Source organism: Gymnoscopelus microlampas, assembly GCF_963454915.1.
Source record: "Gymnoscopelus microlampas genome assembly, chromosome: 20".
Classification (NCBI taxonomy): domain Eukaryota; kingdom Metazoa; phylum Chordata; class Actinopteri; order Myctophiformes; family Myctophidae; genus Gymnoscopelus; species Gymnoscopelus microlampas.
In genome coordinates, this window is record NC_139957.1 from 7,294,305 (window position 1) to 7,300,772 (window position 6,468).

Below are 6,468 nucleotides of genomic sequence, written 5' to 3' on the forward strand. Positions count from 1 at the left end.
TCGGATAAAGCAGTTGTACTATAAGCAACGGCATTGATTTTGAGAAACTCTCTTAAGGTCGGGAAAAGTTTGTCCATCTCATTTTCCTCCAAGGTTCTCAGCATAGTTAGCATAATGGTCGTAGGGGGAAAACCACTCGGCTTTCAGTCAGAATATTATAAAGATTTCTGTCTCTGGCTAAATGTAGACTCATTTTCACTCATGAATACACATACCAAGCCGCTTTAAAACCCTCAAACGTCTTTGGCAGTTCTCTCCTCCTCACTCACAATCTATAACATGAAATCATAAATTGAACAACTTACTGATTACAGTGTAATATCAATGCCATTTGGGACACTACCAGAATAGTTTGTTTTCTTAGGAAAGGTAGTTTGCCGGTGAAATTACTAAACATCTTTTTTTCTCCCTGTAACTTGGGAGAAATGTTTCTATATGGCATTAAAAAAGCAACACTTTTGCATTATATTACTCATTTTAAACAAAATAGATGGCTTTGGAATTCACTCTTTTCTCAAACTGTTTGAGGTATGCAGATTTAGCATGCCAGTGAAAGTGCTGAAAGGCTGCTGCATTTGGAGACATAATTGATAGTTTGGCATGGGGGGAAAAAACTGGACAATTAGACAAGTCAAACAACTTTTCATCTGTACTTGAGTATTTGTATTTTTGGGTACTTGACTTTCACCCCACTACATTTCAAAGACAAATATTGTACTTTTGACTCCACTACATTTCTAGGAAGGGAAAAAAAGTACCATTTGTAACTAGAAAAAGTGCTCCTCAGAGCACAGTTCTCCGCCAGGTCAGGTACGTTATTCTGGCCTCCTGGTGGCACTATAATAGGCCAATGTGAAAAGGGTGCCATTTATTCTTAGGTCTTTCACGGCAATCAGACACTGCATTCATGATTTGAAGCATTTTGTTCCAAAAATGTGTTTTGCTAAATTAGACCTGTTGGTGGCGCTATAACAGGCCAATGTGAAAAGGGTGGCATTTCTTCCTCTGCCTAGTGGGAATGTGCGTGTGAAATTTCACGGAAATCGCAAGCTGCATGCATAGTTTGAGGCATTTTGTTCAAAACGGACCAATCCTGCAAACTTTGGAAGCCAACCATAGGCAATGAGGATGGCATATGGGGAATTGGACAGATCCGTGTTGATCACATGACTATAGAGATACTGTGTACCGATTAGCATGATGTTTGGATAAAATCTGTAGGAGTAAAGTAAAAAAATGTGTTTTGCACAAATCGGCCTCCAGGTGGCGCTATAACAGGCCCATGTGAAAAATCTGAGGCAGAGGTTCTGAATTGGCATCCAGGGAGTGTGTGTGCACAGTTTTGCAGCGACCGGGCCAACGGTGCCAGAGATTAGCTGCTAACACACAGACAGGACACACACACACACACACACACACACGGACACACAGACGGACGGAGGGTAAAATATACTCTCTCGCCATGCCTTCGGCCTGGCGGAGACAATAACCACATATTTTCATATAGAGGGAAAATTACAGATCTACAAGCTCAAAACTGACTGGGGTTAAACCGCTAACTGTCGACTCGTTTGAAAACCCTACAACCCGTTTTGTACAAATTTCACGCTACCTTTCAGATTTGACAGCATATATGAAAATGATAAGGTTGTACACTTAATAGCAAGACCATCAAGCTCACATGATGTGCTGTGCATGCAAAAAAAAGAACCTCTTATCTTGCAAATGAAAACCAAAGATGGATGAAGGACATTATGGGTTGAATGTATATCATTGCTGTCGGCCAGAAACCTTGTATCTCCAAAACGGTTCCTTTTTTATTATAAAAAAAAAAAATAGCACATAGAAAATAGCAGACATGGACGCATTGAGAGCTTGTAGACCTGCTATTTTCACTACTTTTGTGCGACAACTCTTGTACGAAGTAGGGTATTCATTTACGAAAAAACTAATTAGAGATACGGGGTTTCTGCCCGACACCAACGGTATTGACGAAATGAATAATGTGACAGTAATGTTCAGACACGTCCTCACATTGCACACTAGTAGTCATGCAGGAAAACACATTTAACCCATTGTATACATAATTCAACCTGCCTCCAGACTGAACATAATAGTATATAAAATAATGCAAAATATAATTATAATAACAGCTAATGAAGTTAAAAAGGGCAAAGATTTACTATGAAAAGAAATGTAAGAAAATAAAGTAAGAATACAATAATGAACATGGTCCAGCTCAAGGCACACATTTCTCACAATAGATTGGTTATTTTCACCTGAACACTTCCAATGACTCTTCAATGTAACCACTTTTAACACATTCCCAAAACATCTCCCAGATTTAGTAAAAAGTGAGTTTCTCAAGAACCAACCTTTATGTTAAGTGTTTGAACCATTTTGCCAAGGGAGAGGCCTCTAACACTCTTCCAGCACAGGGCTGTCGAGCGCCTGGCTTGGAGTAGACACATGGGTCAACCATTTTTCTTTCTCTATTAGATGGAGAACAATTGTCTGGATAAACGAGCAACCGCCCTCCTCACCCCGCCCTCAGGCCTCGACAGCAACATGCCAGCAGGCAGGCCATCCATTAGGAATTATGGACGGGGCCTCAAAATTGTCCAAATTGGGCCCCTCATCCGCCCCCACTCCAGCACCACCATCATCCCACCCACTCACCCTTACCTATAACGAGGGCAAATTTCAAATAAGCCCTTGGCCATTAGCCTTGGAGGCTCTAAAATGGAGTCATTTTCCAAATCCAGTGTTATAGACCCAGGCATTTCTTTGTTTTGCATATTGTTACATATGCAGTTATTTCAAAACGGGGGGGGAAATGTCTTCCAAACTTTCAGGCTGTGACAGTTAGATTCCTCCTTTTACCTTAACCCTTTAAGACCGGGAAAGCATCATTGGTTGTCATTTTAAGATTTCTTTGGCTATTCAAAAATAGTAGATATACAAGCTCATAGCGCGGCACCGAGTGCCGCGCTATGAGCTTGTAGATCTGCTATTTTTTGAAAAATCTTGGAAGATTTGTGCACATTTTGAATATATATTTTTTCAACTAACATTTTCAACTGAAATCTTTGCTTCTGGGGGGTCCCTGGAACAACATGTTTTTAGATGTGGTGGTCCTTGACATGAAAAAGGTTTTAAGCGCCACTGATGTATAGCAACATACGTTGTTTTTTTTAAACTTAGAAAAATGTATTTAGAAGACATTTGTAGAATCTCCCAGAAGCAAAAATATGAGTTACAAATGTTCGCTTTCAAAATATATATATTCAAAGATTTGCAGGAATTCTCACGATGAAAAAAAAATAGCAGATCTACAAGCTCATAGCGCGGCACTCAGTGCCGCGCTATGAGCTTGTAAATCTGCTATTTTTTGAATAGCTAAAGAAATCTTAAAATGAGACGGACGCGTTCCCGGTCTTCATGGGTTAAAACAAAACAAGGAGAGACCTAAAAGTTTTTTTGTTTTTTTTACACTTTTTGAGTGTCCGCTCTGAAAAGTCGGCATTCAATCCCCCGGACCAAAGACTATAAAAATGGTATCCAATGCCTCCCTGCTTGACACTCAGCCAGTATCAAGGGTTGAATTGGGGGCAAGTCCCCACAACTAGCATCATGTCCAGGGGTATGTACTTGTATATCAAGCTGCTTCACACTAAGGAAACAGGTGATAGGCTCCTGACCTATGGGGCCATAGCTCGGGAACCATTGGTTCCCACGGCTAGTTAGACTTTTTCTGTGGCCAGACATTTGGCAATTGCTTCACTGCTCCTTTCATTTTATTGTTCTCTCACCACCCGGCCTTTTCCTTCTTTGAGCCCCTGAGTATGGGTGAGGCATTTTGACTTAGCTACAGGCTGCAGTTTGCTATTTACATTAGCTACACGTAGAGCATGTGGTTTTCTGCACAACTGGCCTAACCTAGTGTTTCGACTGCACCATTTGCACACATCAGCGGGGTGTGTGGGTTATCAGATAAGTTAAAATTATGTTTTAATGATAATACATTTATTTATCATTTAAAATACATGTGCATTGTATTGTCAGTGATACAAGTCTCTAAGTAAATTGCTGTACTGGATTCCATTTAAGTGTCAACCATAAGGCCTTGGGCCGGGGTCATCTGTGCCCTTCAGACCCCCCTCTTTGTAGGACGTTATTTTAATGTATTTGTCCTGTTTTTAATGTCTGCTGTTGGGATGTCTTTACATGGTTTATCACATGTCTATCACATGGTTTACTTAAGTTAGTCCGGTATTAACAATTTACTTGAGTAAAAGCACAAAAGTATTGCATCAAAATGTACTTAAAGTACCAAAAGTAAAAGTACCCATTATGCATAAGGTCCACGAGCTGAACAAACAAACTGATACAATGCAGTTATCCCTCATTCCTGCATCCTTTCCAGAAATAGTTGACCCTGCCAGGCCTATATTGGCCTGTATGTTTGCCTCTGGGGCACGGGTGTGATTGATTGAATACTTTATTAGCAGTTTGCAAACAAAAGCACAGGAAAGTACAGTTCAATACAAGGTCTGCTAAGAGGATCTTAAACCCAAGGCATTGACTTTTTATCTGAAAAGTAACGAATAACTAAAGTGTTGAAATAATTGTAGTGGAGTAAAAGTACAATATTTGCCTCTGAGATGTAGTGGAGTAGAAGTAAAAGTACTGATAATTGGAAATACTCTAGTACCTCAAAATTGCACAGTACTTGAGTAAATGTACTTAGTTGCTTTACACCACTGAAAGTAACTGAAACTGAAAGTTACTTTTGAAATGAAGTACTGTAGCTAATAACCCTGGTTTTAAGTAACTAGCACAACTCTGGCTATCAGTCTGGATTCCAGACCATAGACTGTATAAATGAGATGGACAAAGCCACTCCCCTGCTTTCTACAGACCGAAAATGAAGCCGATTGTTCCAAGACTGTAGGTCCGCCATCCTTCAATATCGCGCCATATCGCGTCATATCCTGCAGAATGCGACCAGACCATTATTGGTTGTGTAGCTTGTCAATCAAGAGCGGGGGCGGGGAATGAATGCTATTGGTGGTGTAGCTTGTCAATCAAATCATCCCGCCCCTCCTAGAGAATAGCCTACTTTATCGTCAATTTTAAAATAAATTGGACCATCATTTAGCAAAAATCCTGATGATTGAAAGGAGACTTTAAACTAGCGACTGGAAGCATATAGAATTTATGACAATTTTTATTACGGTAAGAAAATCTAGTCTAAAGTTTGTCAAAAAACCCATTCACTTGCTTTAAAATAAATTCTTTCTTACACCGGCAGGTCGGCGCAGGGTAAAACAGCGCCACTCTGACCATTCATAAGCTTCCGTGTTGGCCTCATCGTAAATATCCAAGACTTGCCCCTTGTTCCAGACTCACTGCTTATTCTACATAATGACGTCATAATGCAGTGACGTCACACTGTCATCACAGCTGCGCAATTGTCCTTTAAAATTAGTTGTCAAATAAACAAAACATCATTTAGCGTGACGGCTGCCATTTTAACAATTGACACTGGGTCAATTATTGTAGTTTGTGACATTGTTTGACGGTGGTGCTGGTGTGTGAAATGTTTCGCTGGACGGTATATCCGAGAGAAGGACCAAAGGGAGACCATGCTGCCGTCGCAGTAAGACACAAGGTGTACTGCTTTGTAGGGGGAGGACATAGCAACAGTAATCAGATGGAAGTGCATGTCTACAACACAGTCTCTCTACTCTGGATGGAGCTGCCTCCAGTGACAACTGGAAGAGGAGAGCGTCCTCTTGAGGTTCCCTCCAGGCGCTACGACCACACAGCTGTGCTCATAGAAGATATTATCTACATGTGGGGAGGGTATCCTTACAGCAGTGTTCTTTATGCATTTGATGTCGACACTCATAGATGGTCGAAGCCCAGGGTTTCTGGAACCATTCCAGAGGGGAGGCGTCTCCACTCAGCCTGTGTCTTGGAGAAGGTCATGTTTATCTATGGAGGACACACCCAGCTGACTGGACACACTAATGACATCTACAAGTTGGACACCAACACCATGGTCTGGGCTTTAATTAACACCAGAGGCAAACAACCACCTGGTTCAAACCAACACTCTGCCACCATTATCGGGACAAAGATGTTTATATTTGAGGCCTGTAGGGACATGGCGATCTACAACAAGGTCAGAGTGTTTGACACAGAGACCAACAGCTGGCTGAGAACACCTTCCACTCTCCCAGTAGGATACCGTACTCATTCAGCCTTTGTTTACAATGGAGAGCTTTACATATATGGTGGCACCTGGAACGAGAACTTCAATGATCTGTGGAAATTCAATTCAGAGACCGTCTCCTGGAAGAAGGTTGAACTCAGGGGAAACGGCCCTTCTATGAATAGGATGTACTGTTGCACGGTGGGAGATCGTATCATCTTCTTTGGAGAATGCGCAGTAGACAGCCA